Genomic DNA, 22,331 nt, shown 5'->3' on the forward strand with positions numbered 1-22,331 from the left:
ACTTATAGATTTCCAAGTTTGAAAATATATATTGTCGGAATCGATTTTATTCAAATGTTCAATTATTAATAAGGGAGAGAGGAGATGAACGCGATTTCTATACACGAGATTTTTAAAAGTATGATTTTATTCATACGTTGGTAGAAATTCGTTTAAAAATATCGCGTGGCAAACTTTTGAGCTTTCGATAGGACTTTGTTGCTTCGCGCGACGCCCGCGGAGCTCGCAGGAGTGAGATTTATGAATTATTTACACAATGAATAATTCATCGTTGGAAGATTGGTACATTCGCGACACTCGATCGCGCCTGATATGCAATTTGAAATGGAGTTTGCGAGAGAGAGAGAGAGAGGTACCATAAGCGCGCACATGCGAAACACATTATATTTAAAAATCTGCCGTAAATATATATATATCGTGTCGATCGCGAAGAAAGATTCCGATTTTACGAGAGGATAGATCAGAGAATTTAAAAAAAAATATTTTTGATAAATTTCACATGCTTGTGATTAATAATCGATTTGCTGATAAATACAATAAGTTTATAAAATCCTTAAAACAAATAATGTTCACACACTTAAATGTAGTATATATGTGATATACAATATTCAAAATTGTCGAACTTATTTTGAAAATCAGAGAGCTAGTTAACTATTGATTTCATTTAGTTTTGATTTTTTAAAGGTTTTTATTTTTTAGAGGAAAATCTTTCTTTAATTTTTTATTTTGTATGAAAATTATTTCTCAAGGAAAAACTTTTTTAAAAGTTATTTTGTAGGGATAGATATTAAACTTTTTTTGCGTACATGTTGGGATTTTTTTATATACTTGGAGTAATTTTTTTTTTTACCTTTGTGAGGTTTTTTTTAGGTGATATATATATATATATATATATATATATATATATATATATATATGTATCACTATTTCGTGGCGATCAAATTTCGATAATACATAGATCAAAATGTCAAACTCACGTGGCGTTAAAATCGCTGGCGTAATCAATACGATCGTTTAATATGATTAACTTAATAAAAATATATTCAGGATCGTATATCACAAAAGAGAGAGAGAGAGAGAGAGAGAGAGAGAGAGAAAGAGAGAGGAAAAAATGAAATTAAATATGCCTGTTCGAGACAGACGCGAGAACATTTCGTAATTTTCATTCTCGAGGCCCGCCACGCGGTGGGACCTGCCTCTTTTCCTACGATCTCTCTCGTCATCCGTCTCTTTCTCGCGTTATTGCGATGATAATGATAGTGCGGAGCGCGAGCAAAGTTCGTCCATCCGGCTATTAATGCGCGTAATCATAGAGCCAGGGTCGCCGGTGTTAATAATGCGTTTTCGAATCTGTCGGAGAGCGAGAACGGACACCCACGCCGCCGCGTCGATACTGCGTCGTCATTACGTTACACGTGGCTCGCGTTTACGTGTATCGTGCGTATCCGCGCGCGCGCACGCGCACACCCACGCGCGCGTTCGCGCACGCGCGCGCGCGCGTTTTACACTAATGCTTGATTATGCCAGTTGAGATGGTTTTGTTGATCGCGCGCCAATAACAACAACGACGACCGACGTCGTAATCGTCCTCGGAAAAGGAATTATTCTTTTTTTTTTTGTTCTCGTTCCACGACTTAATAAATACAGTATATTCCGGGCGAGATACGCGTTCTCTTCCGATTAGCATAGATCGCGATTAACGTCAATGATTCCGGATTGTAAAAACATTTCTCGTGTTAGCTCGTGTGTCACTTTTAATACAAACGGCCTCGCGCGGGATCATGGAAAACTTTAAGAGATGAAAAATCGAACGAGTTCGGAAACGAGTATCGAAGGACGTTACAGAAACGCGATAAGAGAAATGTTACAAATATATAATATTCTCATATAAAGATGTAACGAGATTCTGTAGCGTATATATATATATATATATTATATATATCCCCAAGTGAAATATCGTCGACAAGTATCGATTGGCGCGAATCTCGAGCACCATCTCTTCTCGTCCTCTTTCGACGATTGATAAAAGGATGGCGAAAAAAATTTGATCGAGTATACTCGTTTATCAGATTGCGCAACATGTTAGGCGCCTACGATAACTCGCGCGAACCACTCGAGTCGAGTAATTATATATCGGGAGCGACTAAATTTATCGCGATACAGCGACGCGATAAACGTTATAGATGTTACGTATATTCGCCTGGCTATAAGGAAGATGGATGAACAGAAGAAACGGGGCGATTCGTCGCGACGCGGGGTGACGCGACGCCATTCTGTTGTTCCCGATGAAGAGACCTTAGAGCGCAGAAGCAAGCAGCTCGGCCGAATCAATCTGGGGAGGCCACACCCTCTGACCTAAAGCCGCATTATCACGATAAACGCCCAGGAAAATGTCAGCTACGAAGCCGACGAAATAAATTCGCCGAATTCGCGAGCCATTTTTCTCGCCCTTCATCGCAGCCGCGAGAATTCGTCTCGTTAGATATTCGCTCGCAGATCACACGAATCCCCTGAAAATATTGTATATTCCTCAATAACGCTTTCGTGCCATTCGTCGTGTCTATTCTTCAACGCGTTCCGATCTCCAATACAGAATACGAAGGTGATCGAGCTGGAACGATTTCGGGGTGGCTATACGACAGCCGTTTTTATGATACAGAGTATTTAGACCCTTGACAGAAATATCTTCCGCTAATAGTTAATCTATTATACGATTATAATTTCTATTTTATCTTTTACTAAATTTTATCATCGTGCTAGAAAATTCACATCCGCGTCATTATTTTTCGCACATCTTCCGAATCCCTTCGATTGTTTCTCGCTCGCGATATACAATCGCCAACATATAAAAGGGGATTTCGTTGAGACGATGCTAACGTTAAACGAACAAGAATCTCGTCGGTCTATCCAAGGTACGTACGATTTCAAGAGGCAGAATGGAAAGAAGGCGGGGGAGGATGGAGCCCTCGGGCGACGACTACGTACATCGCATCGCGCGTCGCGAGGAGGTAAATGCGACGGCGACATGAGGAGACTCCCCATCGCATCCTCTCCTCGAGGGGGCCGACACATACGTGCGGCGCGGCGCGGACCCGTAGATTCTATCTCTCGTCCATTCAGATCCGCCTAGGTAATAAAACTCGCGCGTCCATTATTTACTTGCATTATCGTTACTTTACGCCCACGCGGTCGCGCCGCGCGTATTTATCGTGAAATTATTCAGCATTATTTCGCGGATACGAAATAAGATGACGGTATAGAGAGATACGGTGATGTGACGCGTCGCCGATTCGCGAAATCTTTCCGGGCGAAAAGCGAGACGGGGACACCATCGCGCGGGAGGGATGAATCGCGCGCGTTCGACATCCGATCGATCGCGCAATAAAGGGGGAATCGAATTTCCCCCTTCCCCTTTCGGCCAAGATATCGGCGAATCATCGTCGACGGAGTATAGCAACGTGAGGAGATTGCCAAAGGCGATATTCCCATCAATCCGTTGGAAACGAAGCGGCGGAAGCGGACGGTCTATCGGCTAAATCTACCATGACCGTAGGGGGTTGAAACGGGTGGCGGGGGTGGGGTGGGGGTGGGGGGAAATCGATTCTCGGGTATCTCGGATTGCGCAAGTGCCTTCAAAAGGACGGCGCGCGCGCGATGATTAGGAAAGAAGAGGCAAATGGCGGCCTCCGATGACGGGTAAGGTATGAAAGAGAGAGAGAGAGAGAGAGAGAGAAAAGTATCATTGTTTTCTCGCATACATTTCGTAAGTAGATTGGCATTTGTGATGCAAGTCGAACCGCGCTGCCGTCGCCGTCGTCGTCGCTGCTGCTGCTGCTGCTGCTGCTGCTGCTGCTGCTGCTGACCTTTAAACGACTTTCTTTTAGGCTACGCGTGACTTGATCTCGGAACTCGATTCTCTCTGCTCGATTCTCCCCCCCGCAACTCCCCCCCCCCCACCATCCTCGCGTCGTCGCTTGGTTCGCGAGAGCAGTACCAGTAGCGCGATATCTCGTTTCCGCGAGATGTCTGTGACGCGCGATGCCAATTTTATTCGGCGATATCAAATTTTATATACCCCATCACGAGAGCTGTCGAGTTCCGTGGACGCTAATTGTTCGGTTAATTACTAAATGCAATATAGATGTTTAAATTGGTAATTAAATTTACCTTAGTATGGCCGAGTAATTAGCGCTCACGGAACTCGATAGCCATGTCGATATATATATATATTGACATGGCATATATACCGATATATTATAAAATAACACGTTTAGATACGATAGCGCGTTTTGTTAACGCATTGCGTAAATCATTATCTGGAAAATAAGTATCTGGGTTCGGTTCGCTCGACTTATCTCTTTACGCGTACGCGCGAGCTGCTTGATTGATATAAGGTCAATCTCGACGAATATTGAGCGAGTTGTCGCGCAATTGGTGTTCGTTTATCCATCTGTAATCATGTGACTTTTTACCCCGCCGCGGACTTTCCGGTCCGGAAAATTACTTAATGAATGTGGACACGCGATGCATTATGTCGTATTAAACCGCACGTGCGCGGGGTAGGCGCATCCCCATCCGCGGTGAACAAAGTTTGACATGAAGCGCGCTCGTGTTACCTCGGCACGTGGCGAGCGCGCGCCGCAGGATCCCCTTTTTCGTATATATCCCCCTTACGAGGCGCGTGCGATGGCTTTGCGATACGCCTTGTCGCTGCTTGTCCACCAGCATTTTACGAGTCAATCGCACGGTGTTAATCGAATAAACCCAAAGGTCCGCCACGTAGGTTAATCGCCCGTTATAAGAATATCGGTCATTACTTGGCAATATTAATGTTATTTGTCAATTAAAGGGGATCCCTCGTATATAATTTTTTTCTAACTTCCGAAACATTCGCATCGCTCATACGTTTGCTTAAAATTGTTTAATTATGTTTTATTATATGTTACAAAAATATGTTTAATTCAATTTTCGAGAAGCGACTTTGGAGATTTCAATGTCTAAACTCTATCAATTTTAGAGAATTTATTATTCAAGAGAAAATTCAAGAGATAGAAATCCAATGCATATGTGTATTTTGTATATTTATATGTCTTCATATATTTTTTTGAATTATATAAAATTATAGAGAAAATTCTGTCACAGTTTTCGTCACAAATTATTATCGTGAAGAAAATGGGCTTTTTATACTGAAAATAAATTATGAATTAATCCCGATCTTCCTCGACGAATTGTCGCGAGATATGTGAGAGGTAAATTATTTTTTATAATCTACCATTGATTCTTTTTTCTTCATCGTAGAGACTATATCCCCGCGACCGCCCTGTTATACCCTATACATTCTCATTTCTTCGCTCCGACTCGCCACGCTACGGCACGCTTCATCATCGATCTCTCGCATTGTTAGACGCTCGTCTCACGCGATCCGCACATCCTGCGGATCCACTCCCCTCATTAGGACACCTCGGGTCATATATTACCGCACGACGTTACCGCGCGCGCATTCTGCGAGACGCATAAATCCAGGTGTAACGACAAACGGCGATTATAACACACTGAAACCGCTCATCATTTTCACCAACAAGTCGAGACTCTTTTCGTCAAAATCATCAAGATTCGTGTTCTCTTATCAATATTTGATCGTTATGAAACGAAAGAAAAAAATTATATTATATTTCACATCTCCTTTATTTTATCGAAAGCAACAATGTACAACGATTTAGATACACTTACCCGAACGCGTTTCGCTTCTCGTCTCTCATCTTTTCATTCCGTAAAAAAAAAAAAAAAAAAAAAAAAAAAACACGATCGACTTCTTAATGTTTACTATGCCTCCCGTGTAAATATAAACGGTATTGATTCTCTCGAATCTCGCCGATGACGGTCATCGATGATTCGTCATCGCTTCCTCCTTCCGTCCCTCCTCGCCATCCTCATCCTCGATGCGGGGATACGATACGGAACGCTCTCTCGTCCGAAGATTATCGTTATCGACTCGCGCGCACCGCGATTTCGTTACGCAAGCGACGTGGAGTGAGTGAGTGAGTGAGTCACTCGTCGAGCGTAGCCGTCACTCGCCGGCACTCGCGGGATGATATCCCTTTGGCGAAACCCGGGATCTCTCCTCGGCTCCGCTCGCCATGTTGCGGCGCATTAACGTGATTACACGGCTACACATCGTTCCTCGCGAGGAGAGTCAGCTGGTAGCGCGCGCGCACGTCAAACTTCCGTGCTACCTGGGCATCCCCCTTGTAATTTGCACCTGGTATTCCGATTCTATCTCCGCGCGCGATTTCGATAACGCCGCCGAACGAGGCCACACGCGGACGTAATCTCCAAACCTTTTTTTTTTTTTTTTCCCTATCTCATCCCGCTAATTTATAGGAGGGAAAGCACGCGTACGGGCGGCCGAATAAAAGTGCATTGAACGTGGAAATCGCGTGGGCCGGAACGTATAATCTATTGTAATAAGTAAAATGTTAGCGAGCAGCTGTTAAATAAAGGATACTTACTCGAGTCGATCGGAAGATACACACGCGATACCGTGTCTCGATAAATAGACAATTAAATATTATGTATAGTGAACAAGAAAAGAGATAATCGCGAACGCGTTCCGCGTTCCTTTTAAATTGGTTCGATGTACAAAAAAAAAAAAAAAAATATTACACTGCAATACTATTATTAAAATATATATACTGGCTTTATATTCGTGCTCTAGTATATATTAAAGAATTATAACATTCATCCTTCTTCCTTACAGTTATTCCAAAAAGACGACGTGCGAAGAAAATCAATCGAGTTAAAGACGAGAAGATTCAAGATTATAAGTTTTAAAACAAGTCGTTTTTTTTTTCCTTCAGCCTGCTTCGCATAAAAATCTCTGTTACAAAACGACATTTAAACGACGCGGGCAATTTGGAGAAGTTACGGGAAGGAACGCGTAGAGAAAAAGGCAGGGGAAAAGAAGGGGAGCATCGTTGTGTGTTGACGAAAGTAATAGCGCGGTTGTTCCGGTTCGGAGGATCGTTATACGCGTATCTAACACCGCCGCGAAGAGAGAACCCCTCGCCGCCGATGACTCCCGTTAATGCACTTTTAATTAATTAAACGGGCTGATGGGCTGCAGCTCTCTCTCTCTCTCTCTCTCTCTCTCTCTCTCTTTTTCTCCGTAGCTCTCGCGTGGCGACCTCGCGTGCTGCCGGCTGTCCAGCTCTAGGTGCAAACTCATAGGCTCCCTCCGGTATCTGACTAAACGTTCTTCTCTCTCTCTCTCTCTCTCTCTCTCTCTCTCTCTCTCTCTCTCTCTCTCTCTCTCTTCTTTCATTGATCCCGTCACGCTTCTCGTCTCGCTCTTTCGCCGTTGAAAGCTTGAAGCTGCCCGTGGCATTCGCGTAAAAGCTTCGCGTAACTAATGGGTCATGCGAATAAAAGTAGAGCGAACGCGTAGTTCACGACAGAGACCGAGGAAGAATAAACATTCGTATTTTAAAGAAGAAATAATTTTAATATCAACATGGCAATGTGTGTGTGTAAATAAAATTGATACTAGATCTTTTTCTGACTGCAGATAACTTGGTAATATATCAGAGTCATAAAAATATAAATGGGATAAATATTTCTTGCCTTTTTTTCTTTTTTGGCCTTAGAGCATAAGAAACAAAAGCGTTTGTCATGGTTCGTATATTCTATTTCTGCTTATTCGCTCTATACTTTCCAGCGTTCGCTTGTTTTTGCCAATCATCATTGACGGAAGATTGATAATCCTAGGCATAATACGCTGTACGGATTTCATAAATATTCCAGTAAAGTTATATATAGCGAAATATTTGCATTCATCGATCGATACCTAAACGTTCGTATATTATCGTATTTTATTATAACAACGTATGTCTCAAGCTCACGCTTACTTGGACGGAAACGCTCTAAGCGTCCTTGTCGCTATATTTTTCGCGGCATTCTTTTCGCGAGGGATGGAAGTTCCGCTTCCATTCGTACGGATATAAAGTTGACGAATGGATTCTCCGATCTCGCATCTCTCTTCCGCCCGTCCTCGCGGACCACCCGAGAGCACGGCACGGCGCCGATTTCTTTTGTTGCTGCGCTGCCGTAATTAAACTTACCGATGTGACGTTGATTTAGTTACTCTCTAAAGTTCCTCCCTCCCATCCCATCCCCCCGTGCGTGAGCAGGATACACGCGCGAGTCGTGATACACGAGTGGCTCGGGGATCGCGTTTATACGGAATAAATAATTTCACGGCCGAATGGACCGAGTCACCTTTCAGACCCGTGATTTACCTCGCAAGTTTCAGCATTTCGCGTATTATATACCGTACATGTAACTCTGTCTCGGCTTCCATTTCCCAAAGGGCTCGACATCTTTAAAATTCTCTAGAATAGAGATCACATCCTATATAATTGTATAATTATTGCATAAATATTGAAGTAGATGCTAACACGAGAATAATTTCGTCTATTTGCCGTAGCTCTGTGATGTTGCGTAATCGCCATTATATCAGAAAGAATGAAAAAATAGTTTACATAGAAGAGATATCTATAAAATCGTATTAAAAAAAAAAAAAAAAAAAAAAAAAATTAAAATTGAACGTAAATAGCGCTGTGATTATAAAAATATCAGCGATTTTTTTAATATCGATTTATCGTCACATATTTCGATTATCTCTCTATTACTCTATAAATTTTATCTTCGCAGCTATACATACAGACAGCGATCATTAAGATGTAAATTGCACATGAATAAACAATCTGTACGATAAACAATCTGCAAAATCATTAATCGTTAATCATGATCACGCGATTATTTTTTACATCATATTTTTTTTTTTTTTAATTTTTTTATTCGATTAGCCGCAGATTCTAATTTTCGTCGAAGATATTATCTCGAGAAGCACGTTTACGTACCAGCGTCGTGAATTATAAGAGGTGTTTCACATTTAACCACAATATTTATCAATTCAAATGTAATTTTACATAAATTTTACTGTATTTGTGGTAACCTTCTCCCTCCATCTCCTACTTGGAATGTTACTAAAATTCGTGTAAAATTAAATTTATCCACACTTTCCTTCTCTATTAAAATATCTTATTTTTAATCATAAGATACTCGAAAACTATAGATTTTTCTCGACACATTTATTGGTAAAAGATCGGATTCCGGGAGAACGTTCCGGTCGTTCCGGAACACTCTGTATACGATGAACGAGGTTGCACCGGTAGACGGGCTGCGCGAGATGCAGGACGATTAGAACGAATGGTCGTTATAAATCAGCTGCCTCGTTGAGGTCCAGCTTGCGAGGAGGCGAGGAGGAACACGAGAGAGAGAGAGAGAGAGAGAGAGAGAGAGAGAGAGAGAGGGAGGGAGAAACTTCTCAGAGACGTAGATTTCGGTCGTCCAGCTTCTTCTTCTCCTCTCCCCCGCTCCCCTTCCCTTCCTTCTCTCCGTTCGGTCCCGTTTTCTCGGCCGCATCCTAATCTACTCGCTCCGCGCGTACCCAAATAATCCTGATCCACTGACATCTCTCGCCTGCAGTCCGGCGTCCCGACCGAAATAAATGACCGTGGCGGGATGCACCGGCGACGTTACCGAGAAGACACGATCCTGCGACCGAGAGAGCGTAATTATCCGTGAAGACCTCATTGATTCCCCCCCTCGCTATAATACACTATCCGGAAAATTAAGACCTCGTTTACGCGTTAACGTGCAGCATCTGTTGCGTATCGTTGATAAATACTATTTAAAGTCCCTCGAGATTCTTTTCATTTTAAAATTTTCATATATTTATATAATATTATTTTCTTACAGTATATATGAACCAATAAATTAGTTATATTAAACATAGTTTTGATTTGCGACTGTTGTCTTACGTTTTTCATTTGATCTGTTATCAATTGTATAATTATATAAATTAAAATGAAAAGAGAGATAAATTAAATTAATTCCCGCAAGAGAGAGAGAGAGAGAGAGAGAGAGAGAGAGAGAGAGAGAGAGATATGCACAATATTCATCATCGAAGAAAACTTTGCCGGATAAACTAGGGTTGCACGAGACCCAAGACAAGACAATATTCGCAAAAATATTGTATTGGTCTTGAAAGTTTTAATCTTGTCTTGGTCTTGAGAGGATTTTTGTATCAAAGATCTTGTCTTGTCTTGCCTTGATTTTTATTAACAGTTTTTATTTAACGCTAAATTATTTGTCAGCTTGATAAAAAACAGAAAATAGTAAGTACATCTGATTTCTTCTGTCATCCGAAGCGCCGAGCACGATTTTCGTTTGTTCTTTACTGCGTATGCTCACGTCTCGATTGTGCAGACGCAGTCTAAAAACGAAAACCAAGTTCTTCCGCTGAACATGCAAACATTTCCGAAAGTGATAATGAAAGTTCGGAAGTGAGTGCAGTTAAACAATGCACATAGAAAACTTATTTTAAGTATGAAGCAAGAAACAATGAAAAAAATCGGCGTATATTGTTTATTATGTCGAAAAGAAAAACGTGACTAAAGAAATGAAAATGAAAAATAGAGTAACACTACTGGATTAAAAAAAAAAAAAACATTTGGAGAAAGATCATAAAAAAGTATTGATGAAGATTTATTTGGATTGAAGGCAATGAAAAATAAAATATTGTCAGAAAAACAAAAAACGATAGATATATTTTTAAACGTAAGTATTGAAATTAAACTTTATAAATTAAGCAATATAATGTAATTAATTTGCGCTGTGTTTTTACGTCACATTAAAGTGTGTAATGATAATGATGCGCAGGCTCTTTAAATTTAAATTTTTTAAAGTTTTTAAATTTATAAATGTTTTTATTTACTAACAATAAATAAAACTTTTTGTCTTTCTCGTCTCTATTTCCATATTAATTAAAATCTCCGTTCAGAGATCGGGAACAATTAGATAACGTTTTTTTAAAAAACCAAGACCTCTTGATAAGATCGAGAATCTTGATAATTTGTTTCGGTATTGTCTTGATAATTAATTTAAAATCTTGTGTTGGTATCTCGTGCAACCCTAGGATAAACGCTCGCGATTTTCCACAAGGCGACTCATTTCTCTTCCTCGCGATGTATAATAGCTATTACAGGGATTCTCGTTAGCTCATTTACGTCTGTTCGACAGATACGGTGCGTCGGTATACCGCGTTAGTTTGAGATGTCAGTGAGAAAAACCGGTTGGAACGGGCTGGTACCTTCATGGAAAGTGATGGTCGCGCAAGCGCGCGCGCATTCTCGATTCGAGATCGCAAAAATCGATCCTGTCAGACGGCTGACATACTTTTTTCGAAAATTCATAGCGAGGTGACGCGCATCAACAGCTCGATCAATGAAATCGATCGAAATATGCTCGGGGGGGGAGGGGGGGGGGGAGAGCCGGTAAACCGGGAAGCTCAGAAATCGGCTTACCACGTTCCTCGTTAACGAGAGATCCCATCTCTAATCCCCGATCGCCCAACGTTCTACCTTATGCCATCGTCGTCGTCGTCGTCGTCGTCGTCCCTCGAGGAAAGAGATTCGTGAGTCAACAGTCGCGGAAACGGGCTCGTTCGGCCCGATCGCTGTTCAAACTCGAAACGCTTTTATTTGCTTCGATTTCCTACGACTTCGGCCGACGAGAGAGAGAGAGAGAGAGAGAGAGAGAAAGAGAGAGTTTCCTGTTGAACCGAACCTCACGATGAGTCAATCCAACGCGAACTTATACATTGGAAAAGGGAGGGAGAACCGTTCGTATCGTTACAGATTTTCTCAAACCGAGAGACGAATTAATATTGATAATATAATTAAATAGAATGTTGTGAAAAATCAAACGAACCTTCTCTCTCTCTCTCTTTAAATGAAAACACAGCCACTATCTTCGGGGGAGAGGAGGGGTAATACATGTCGTCATAATTAAATTGAAAAGCGGATATAATAATCGAGCAAATTTTTCGATGATCGCGAACGGTGTGTTTAGCCCCCTCGACGTTCCGACCGATCCGAGGAAGGAAGAGGAGATCGCTCGCGGAGAGCCGAGGAAGAAGAGGACGGGACGAGATAGAGCGAGATAAGAGAAAAGACAGGAAGAGAGAGAGAGAGAGAGAGAGAGAGAGAGAGAGAGAGAGAGAGAGAAGAGGCGGGGGAACAGGGAGAGCAGTGAGTCAGATGGAAACATCGGTCCCGACCGCGCGCACACGTGTGCGTGTCGTACGAGTCCACCCAGTATGTTAATTCGCGCTGATGACCCCATCAGGAAACATGTTCACCGCTGAGTGGAGGAGCCGAGTTTTCGTTTCGTGCCTCTTCGGCATTCGTGCCGTATAATACGCGCGATCGCTCGTGCGCGTATATACAACCTCACGAGCAATCGTTATTCCCTTCCTCGCCCCCTATCCGCCCTATCTACGCCCACGCACTCTTGCCCGAACATTCTAGTCAGGACGTGCCCGGCTAATCCTAACAGAATTACCGTACACCCTCGTTAGAAACCATCGTGAGCGCCAATTCCGACATTGTACCCCACGTTTCGCGTTTCATCTCAGAACTTTAACATATCGGCGAAATTGTAGATTCTCAAAATTTTATTTCATCCAAACCAGATAGAGACTTTTGAACGGAGTTTTACAGTGATGCTGATAATTGTCTTCAAATCTTTCCACACAATTATCCGTAAACAAATAACATGATAGAAGTTTTTTTTTTTTTAAATTTCTATATACGATGCTTTTTTTTTTCATAGACTAATTACAAATATTTTTATCTCATGTTTTAAAAGTACTAAATTTATAGACATACATATATAGTTTAACGAACAGCGAGACATCGCGTATTTTATACATCTTTCCACGAAGGAAGGGAAATTGATTGCGAATACCCGCCACGAAGTCGCGGGTCCAAAGAGCTTATAGGAATACAATAAGACAATTATAGGGAACGGATGGACGGGGAGATAGGCGACGGATTAGACGAAACGGTAAGCTCCAATCAACCATCTCGTATTTATCACGAGGAGACGAACGGGAATCACCGAATGAACCTGCGCCTTCTCTCGCAGAGGCGTCGAAAGGATCGGAGGCTATGGAAATGCGATTGTCAAGACGAGCATCGATCGATTCGAGATTTGAAAGAGAGAGAGAGACGAAGATAGACCGACGTCGATGCGAGCGAGCGTACGATGTCCCGATGTCCTATCGGGACAAATAGGAGGAACCTTAGCCTCAGCGGGACGTTAATACTTAAAAAAAGAAGAGAGCCCTCCCCTTCGATAGAACCTCTTCGAGACCACCGCGCTACTTCTGCCAAATCCGACCGATACATCGCACGTATCGTGATACGTGATCACGCGATTAGATGTCGATATTTTGGAATGGTATTGTATGGAAAGATTTTTTTCGTACGATATCGATAGATCGTTAAAATATGTAAATATTGAAAATATTCCAATATCAAATTTTTTATCGCGCGCTTTTTTTATCGTTCCCTTTTTCAACCGCGCGCTCTATTCGAATTATTGAAAATATTCTTGAGATGCGGGAAGTTTCGTGGCGGAGAAGTTTTGCGCGGAAGGGGAAACGAGGATTCGCCGCGCTAATGATGATCAATTATCGAATGGAAAAAGGATCGATCTTATCGTTCGTAATGTAAGGGGATAGTAATGGCGCTCGTCCCGCTATCGCGCATGATGAGATTACGATGCATTCAATTATTAACATCTCGATACGTCGCGCGCGGCCATTATTTTAATTATTACGCATACGTATTGTTCGCGATAAAAATTTAAATAATGCCATGCGTTGCAAGAAGCATCTCGAATATTTTTTCATATCAAATTCTAACAACATGGGGGGAGGGGGGGGGAGGAGGGGAAATCGCGATAGAATTCGAAACAAAATTTTATCTATTACTAGATATACATTGAAAATGAAAGGGGCATGAGAATATGTTTAATAAATTTTAAAATCGGCGATGTTTAAAATGAGAAATTTAATTTCGCGAAACGGGCAGTTATATCGGTTACTCTTTTAATTCTCTTACGTGTCTCGTTTCTTACTTGGGATATTAAACAAAGTAAACGGGTCTGCGTAGACAGATATACTTCGCTTTGCACGAGGCAACTCGATCCCCGAAGGGGTTTGGGATACGTTACAATTCCGATGGACTATCGTAATGTTTTCCCGCGCGGATGAGAACACTCTTATTCTTATCCGATCTGTAGTCTAGCTATCTAAAAGCGGCAGTGTCGCACGTTCGCTGAAGTCATACGCATGTATGGGCAATGATGCGTATACGCCGTCATATTTATACGCGCGAGTATAATATTAACCGCATTATTCAGATTACGCCGATCGAGAGAACTTCGCTACGATGAAGCTAATTGTAAGACTAAGGTAACAAGCGTTCTCTTTTCTCCACATATTTGAACGCACTTTAATCGTAATTCCGCTGTAATTATCGTACACTGTGTGTAGTCATTCTTTAGCTTTTTCTGTCTTCTGTAGTTAATTCGCAAGTCCTTTTGTATTAATTTTCTCGTTATTTTTCTTCTTTTTTGATTTCTTACAAATATCTTCTCTCTTTTTTCTCTAAAAAGCCCACGAACTCTCTTTTCTATATCATATTGTAATTTAAAATCTTGCTTAATTCTTTCTTTTAAAATGACTTCGGAAAATCAATTATAATTAGAGACTGTTAATAAACAGAAACGAAAAAAATACATCGAATCGCTCGAATGATTATTCTACGATGCGTGCGATAAGGGATCTCTCAGACCGCGTGATTTTTGCACGAGAGCAAAGAAAAGGAAAGTTATACGGACGAAAAAAAAAAAAAGAAAAAGTCCAGTCGACACGAGGACGTACCAAACCCAGCAAAGGAGACGCGAACGCGCCCGATCCTTCGGTACCCCCTCTGGTATATCCCTCTGGTACCCCTCCGGACCTCGCTCTCCCGCGCGGGATCGATTTCATCGCGGACCAGATACCAACACCGTATGACGTACCGACCTGGGACCAACGGTGGTCGTATTGTAGTTGATTTGTGGCGACTAATTTTATGTCCCGACAGCGGGATCGTCCGTCCCGCCGCCGCCGCCATTAGCCACCCATTCGAAAAACCACGGGCCGAAGAGCCTTGCATTCGTTCATCCTCCGAAACATGGATCGCGATGAGGGTCTTCCTCATAATGCCCATTGTCACCGCGCGTAACCACGCTTTCGTCTCTGCGCGAGCGCGATGGAGAATTTATCGGTCCCTAACTGGCCCGATGAAATAATGTCCGAGCCCGATGGGGTTTAACGCCAACTGGACATCCCCGGGGCATTGTAGGGTCATTATATAACCGCTCGTTTCCCGAAACCGGCCGCAAATATATAATATATATGTGATATAATGAAACGGGAAAATAAAATACGGGATGCGTAGAATTTTGATTAAAGTAGATATAGGATGCAGATATAGGATGTTTCTCCATGAAATCGAGTGAGTATATATTTACGATTTAGTTTCGATATTTGCGCGACTCTAGGCAAGAAAAAATACAAAGTGTATAATACAATATATTGTATTATATACTAACGTACGAAACGCGAGCTCAAATTTTCGTATCCCGTCCGTCCACGTGAAACGATGATTTATGTGAGGGCGACGCATCCGTCGAGTTCGCATTATAGATACTTAACTCCTCTGAATGGATCCTCTTTGTATCATGGCGGAGGTTAAAAGGAGAAAGCCGCATCCCCCGTGGAGAGAAATCACGCCCCGACTTTACCCCACGGCACATTGACTAATCGCGTTACACCCGATGTATCGGGTCTAAATCTACCATCTCTCGCGCATCCTCGCTCTATTAGGGTTGGAATCCTATAACGCGGATGGGACCACCTGTTGGTCGCGCATTTTCCCCGCGGGACAGCCCAAGAGATCGCCTCCGCTTCCAAAAAAACATTCTCATCGCGATAGTCGAAATAATAATAAAAAGGAATGACGATATACATATAATCTATCGAATTAATTATACAAAAAAGCAATCACACATCGTGTATTGTCACAGTGATAGAATTTCTACGAAGTTGGCGAAAGAATCATGCGAGAGCACACATATGCGAGAAGATAGACTAATAGACAAATATACAGAGAGAGAGAGAGAGAGAGAGAGAGAGAGAGAGAGAGAGAGAAGGAGAGAAAGAGAGAGGTGCGCAAACGAGCCGCGAGAGCGAGAGAGAGAACGTTCGCATCACATTCTAGGCTATTCCGCATTCTGTTCCCCCACTTGGCGATCCTCGTCCACGAGCCACTGGCTCACCTCTACGCCTCCGTCGTCGTACCGGACTGCTGGAGAAATGTTGTATAACGAAACACGTACCTGTGTACATGACGCGTACGTGCGTCCCGGACGCAACGATCGTGTACGACGATCATAACGCACCCCGTGCCGGCCTGATTAAAACATATATAGACATACATATAAATACATGGCGAACAAAAAAAAAAAAAAAAAAAAAAACGTACGAAACCTACCGTCATTTAAATGTCTTATCCAAATAATGATAATAAACAACATGTTAAATCTTGTAAAGAGATCTCTTGAAAATTCCCTGATCTCCCCAAATATTTTTGTTCAAAATTCCAAGTAAGGGAAATATATTAAGGATTTTTCTAATATTTTTCATTTACATATAATTATAATATATTTTTAATATATAATTCATTTGGCTTCTGTTTACAATATGACACCAAAATTATTAAAGAGAAAATTAAAAAAAAAAAAAACCGAGTCCTGATAAAATTCCACGAGAATTCCCTGATTTTTCCAAGTATAAAAGAAATCTCTGAGAATTCCAGATCTCTCTCATTTTTCCAGCGAATAGACTCGCTGATGAATCAACACGCTCACGGATCAAGTCATGCATACGCGCATTCTGCTTCGTTATCGTCTTAAACACGCGTCAAATTGACATGGCTCTATGTATATATGCGTTGGTCATCCCGGGTCTAACGAGCTGGCGCGAGATTTGCAAGAAATGTGGAATTATCGCGCGCGCGCGCGCGAGCCTCGAAATAGCGTGGGAAACGGGGAAATGAGCGCACTCTCGCCATCATCGAGCATAGCGATGACAAACCCGGCGACCTGGCGTGAGAATCGCGAGGTAAAAGTAGGATACAGACGATCAAAAGTATAATACATTTAATTAACAAAATAAGGAAGGCCAATTGAAACCAGAGACGCGATACTTGAGGGGTAAAATAAATTTTAAAATAAATTTTATTCAAACCGTAAAGATTGAGCCTCATCGTATCTATCTTTATTATTTTATTACTTTATTATATTATACATTTATATACCGTTCAATCGCCGATGAAATCGACCTCGTTCACGATAGATTTTCCACTCATAAATCTCAAAGACGTGTATACTTTTAAATTTTTTACTTGATACGATATCCTTATGGAAAAAAAAAAAAAAAAATAATAATAATAATAATAATAATATGTTGCATAAACGAGTATTCAAATAACAAAAAATAGCGGGTACATTGCATCGACAACCGACGCTTTTCTCTATCTCTCTCTCTCTCGGTACAAGTTGTTGATCGCACGCGGTTGTTTATCGTGATTTCCATTTTATTACGCGCTCCTATGCGTGGATGCGTGCACGTGTTCGTTTTCGCTATTATCTCTGTTCGATAGGAAACAAAAGAAGGCTGATCGCGAGACGACGCGAGAGGAGACGGAGAGGAGATCGATCGAGAGGCGATTCCGTGGGAATGGCTTACGTTAGTTACTAATGTAACGGTGACATTCTGAGGTAGCCTTTGGTCGATTACCCGTCCAAGTGAGACGGATGCCGATTATCGTCACGCAGAGACACGTGGATGGCAATGAAAGTGACAGCGCGCGGACGCATACCGATACGACGCGGCGCCGCTCGGACTGACAGCTCGAACTGTCTGAATCGATCGATAGCGCAAGACGTTTAACGGTGTAAAATTACCCCCTTCGCGGAAACCGAGTCATCGACGAGAAGTCTCTGTCGTATCACATATCAGTCCGCTTTTCACATATTTCTATCGTCGGAGATTGGACTACATGGAGAAAATATTATAGTAAAAATTACAATATAATTTGTTTGTAATCGTGAAATATATTAATATATAAGAGAAATCACGCGACATTTTTTTTTTATTTAATAATGTTATATATTTTACAAAGAAATATTGTAATTATTCGAATATTTCAATGCACAAACAAACGTTGAAACAAACAATAGAATAAAAATATATAATCTATAATTTTTATGATAATAAATATTTTAACATTGTTACACATTCCAGAGTTTTACACTAAATCTTGTAAAGGAGAATGTATTTTGTACTGTATTCAAATGTCATTTGTACTGTAGAATCTTCTCCTTGTAAAATCGCCGCAGGTCGAAATCTAATTTTGCGTAATAAGATTTTATCGATTTAAAAAAAAAAAAAAAATGCTCTGTTATTTGAGGATTCTCTATACTACTCTGTGCATTGTGTATTACTGTACACTGTTGTTACTGTCACAGCTTAGATTCTCTGTTGAGTAGATGCCTAGAATAAGAAGGAGAATAGGGCTGTTATATAGGCAGCGTGCCAGAGAAAAGAAAAAAATTGAAAGATAGATCGCGAAAGCGTCGACCCTGACACGACTGGAATCGGTAAAATCCGCGTTCTCTAAGGACATGATACTTTATGAGCTCTTTAATAGATCACACACGCGCGATTAAAAAATCCATTCCTTAACGAATAACAATAAGATGGTAGAAACCAGTTTTGCGTATGTATTATATATTCGAAAATATATTTATTATATATATTAGAATTTAGAAAATTATATATTAATATAATAATATTGTTGCATCCCTGCTGTAATATTTGTATCGTGCTGTGTGTGCCCGATTAATATAAAATAATCGACATAAAACGAAAGATTAAATCACGTGGCTTATGTTTACGACTAGTTACTGGCGGCGATATAAATCAAAGCACGCTTGACGGATATTACGAGGTATTCGCGCGATACACGCGATATACGCATATACCGGTTGTAAAAAAAATCCGCTATAATTTACGGTTAACATCATGATTTCTCCATCTGTCGGATTGAGATAGATCGCGCACGATCTCTTTTTCTTTTCTGACGAATTTAAGACGCGTTAGAGCTAAAATATATAATCCTTAATATTATCCGTAAGATTATGTAACGGGAAACGCGGACAGCGCTCGTTCGTCGCGCGATCGAACGATTTGCGAAGAGAATTCTCGTCGCGATTACTCCCGATAACAGTCAGGCACAGGATAATCCGTGCAAATACGCAAAACCGAGTAATTGCAAACAGTCTAATCTCAATGTGACATTGGTCGGTCGCGGATGTGTGTATCTCTCACGTTCTACGTCCGTATTACGTGTTTGTGCGATAGATAAGGTACGACGAAGTTTCGCCCGGAGGAACGAGTTTCACAACTCCGTTCTATGCTTCGATGTTAATTCTCATTTCACGCGAAACAATTCAATTTAAAGAAAAGAAGAATAAAAAAAAACACGATCCGTATTTATTCGGATAATTCTCAATCTTGCAAGAACGAACGAAAAACCGCATTTTTTTGTCGTTCACACAATACACACACACACACACACACACATGAGATACCTCGAAATTTTTTATCCGATATCTGCATTTATATTTTGTAATTATCAGGTGTGTTATAATATTCCGTATATTTTTTAAATAGGTTCAAGGATATTTTAAATCGTAGGGAACGCGAAATCTCGAATAGGCCTGAAACGCGATGCGATACTCCGTGGTCGAATTCGAATTCCTATACTTGGATACTAATGAGAATTTTGGGCGGCGGGTAAACTCTTGGATGATGTTTCTTTCTTGGTTGCACAAAGCATCGGTACCGTAAGGCGCACGAGGAAGGCGCTCAGTCACGTTAGAAAGTCAGCGGGAGCGCTTCTTCGCTCAGACACAGCTGCAACGACAGCATCGGAGGAGGGACCCCCTTCGCTCTCTCGGTGAGGAGAGACCCCCTTCGCTCTCTCGGTGAGGAGAGACCCCGGCGCTATGCCTAGCATCGGCTGGTTACGGTTGCACTCCAGGTCCCTCGAGCGAATCGGCACGCCGACTCGCGGATACCAATCTTGCTTCTTGACCTATATCCCCGCGTTCGAGTCCTTTGCGTAATCGTCTCCGAAAGGCGTCTTCGAAAATCAGCGCGAGAATACGCTGACGCCGCGAACCAGTGTGTTCTCCGATAGAGTTCCCAGGCGATGGATCGGATTGCGAAACGCGTAGATACGCGATCCTACGCCGACATATCGTTGGCAATTCGCGGTGTGTGCATCGCAAACAAGGCTTTACGCACCAACACCGGAGTTGCTATCGCATCGTAAGACGAAGGTTTGTGGAATTTTTCAAGCTCGTAGTGGACTCGACTTTTTTTCAATGCAATCAAATAATAATAATTTTCTTTCAAATCTCAGGTCATTTTAAATCTAATATATTTATAATTAATCTCTTCAGGAACGAATCTGTTAATGGGGAAAAAAATTTTATATCTTCTTTCCAATTGTATTTATTCAAAATATATTTATAATTATTAAACGAAAGAGAAAAAAATTTTTTAATATTTCAAAATCTCTAAAAAAATAATATACATATGTTTTTAATAATTAAATAATTATAGATATATTTTGAATAAATATAATCGAAAAAAAAAAAAAATTAAAATTTCTTTCGACTTTTTAGTAAATCCGCGTGTCCCTCAAAAAGTTTATCATATTAAATTAATTCTAAAATCGGAACAATAAATATATATATCGGAATAAATATATAATAACCGGAATCAAAATTTTCCGTTTAGAAAAATATACTCTATTAAATGCGGCTGTTATCGCGAAATTTAAATTCAGTATATTTTTACATAATATCAATAATCCCACTTTATTCGACGGCATCATAAGCAAAGCCGAGGAATTGTCGCGTATTAGCACCGGCGTACAATCGCGGCCACTTAAAGCCTTTGGCACTCCGAAGAAGGGATTTTACATGCGTTTCACGGTGTCCGACGTCGCTGACACGATTGCTACGCAGCCGAGGGACACGTAGAATGCGCGTCGCGTCGGTACGCATCTTTAAAAAAAAAAAAAAAAAAAAAGTCGCTACGCACGCAGTCTTCCTGCGGTCTCTCGCATTATCAACGATCGCTATACAACCGAGTAGTACATTATGGTGAAACTAAGAAACTTGATCCTTAACCCTATACGCGAAAATTTCGACCGAATAATGCCGTTTTAGCCCTCGAACATATTAAAATAACACTCGACATAATAAAAACGTCGATATTAATATGAGTTTTATTTATTTATTTTTATTAATACTCTCGTAATCTCTAGTCTAATAATTAAATCTTATTATACAAATTATGGTTTATACAGCGCGATTGACAACAATTATTAAATTAATAATAAGAGAAGGGATGGACTTTGTTGGAGAGAAAAAAATAATATATGATACGGTCGGATCGGAAAGGCACGTAATTAAAGTTATGAAAGATTTGAAAATTATACGATATCGTATATAAAATTACGTATGTTAGTGGATATTTTCATAACAAATTATATATATTTGCATAAATAACCGTTATATAATTTTTCTCTTCGGTGGTTATTTCAGACGCGCAATCGCTTTATATCGGGAATTGGCTTTGAAAAGTCGCATTGAATTTCCTTGGTCGGATAACAAAACTTTTCATATCTAATGGCGAACAATGACTCGTCAATCTTACGAAAAATGATTTTTGATTCTCCGCGAAATCGATGCTTAGAATGTATGGGATACACATTTTGCGCGCGAATCGATTATATTATTATTTTACGTCAAATATGTTTACATTCTCGATATATTAATATTTTGAGCTCTACTTTATTGTTATCGATCATTAAAATAATCAAACAAATATCACTCTACGGAATACTGCGAAACGAGAAATGATGATGAAATAATGCGAAACTTTCATATAAGGGTCATTATCCTTTACAACCTTACGTAACTGGCCGCTTGAGAAAGTAACCCAAATTCTACGTCATCAGTCGTAAATTCCAAGCAACACCCAAATATCTCACGATTATCTCGACCCTGCGCGTAAAAGCAGTTTTTCAACAATACGTGTGACGAAACAGGGAAGAGGGAGAGCACGAAGAGATATAAATCGATAGTTGGTTTGCCACGTATATTTATGTGATTTTAGGTCCGTTAGCCGCACGAATACGCGAACGATCGTCATCGAGAAAGTGATCGAGAGC

At 40.9% G+C, this 22,331-nt stretch overlaps 1 protein-coding gene across 1 annotated transcript in view; it reads right to left on the reverse strand.

Moving 5' to 3' along the window:
- LOC138933205 (dendritic arbor reduction protein 1) overlaps window positions 1–22,331 on the reverse strand; it is a 43,943-nt gene that overhangs the window by 10,727 nt on the left and 10,885 nt on the right. The gene's annotated exons all lie outside the window — the stretch shown is intronic.

The sequence above is a fragment of the Polyergus mexicanus genome, unplaced genomic scaffold (assembly GCF_030449975.1).
Source record: "Polyergus mexicanus isolate NDT 795.1 unplaced genomic scaffold, iyPolMexi1.0 SCAF_5, whole genome shotgun sequence".
NCBI lineage: Eukaryota > Metazoa > Arthropoda > Insecta > Hymenoptera > Formicidae > Polyergus > Polyergus mexicanus.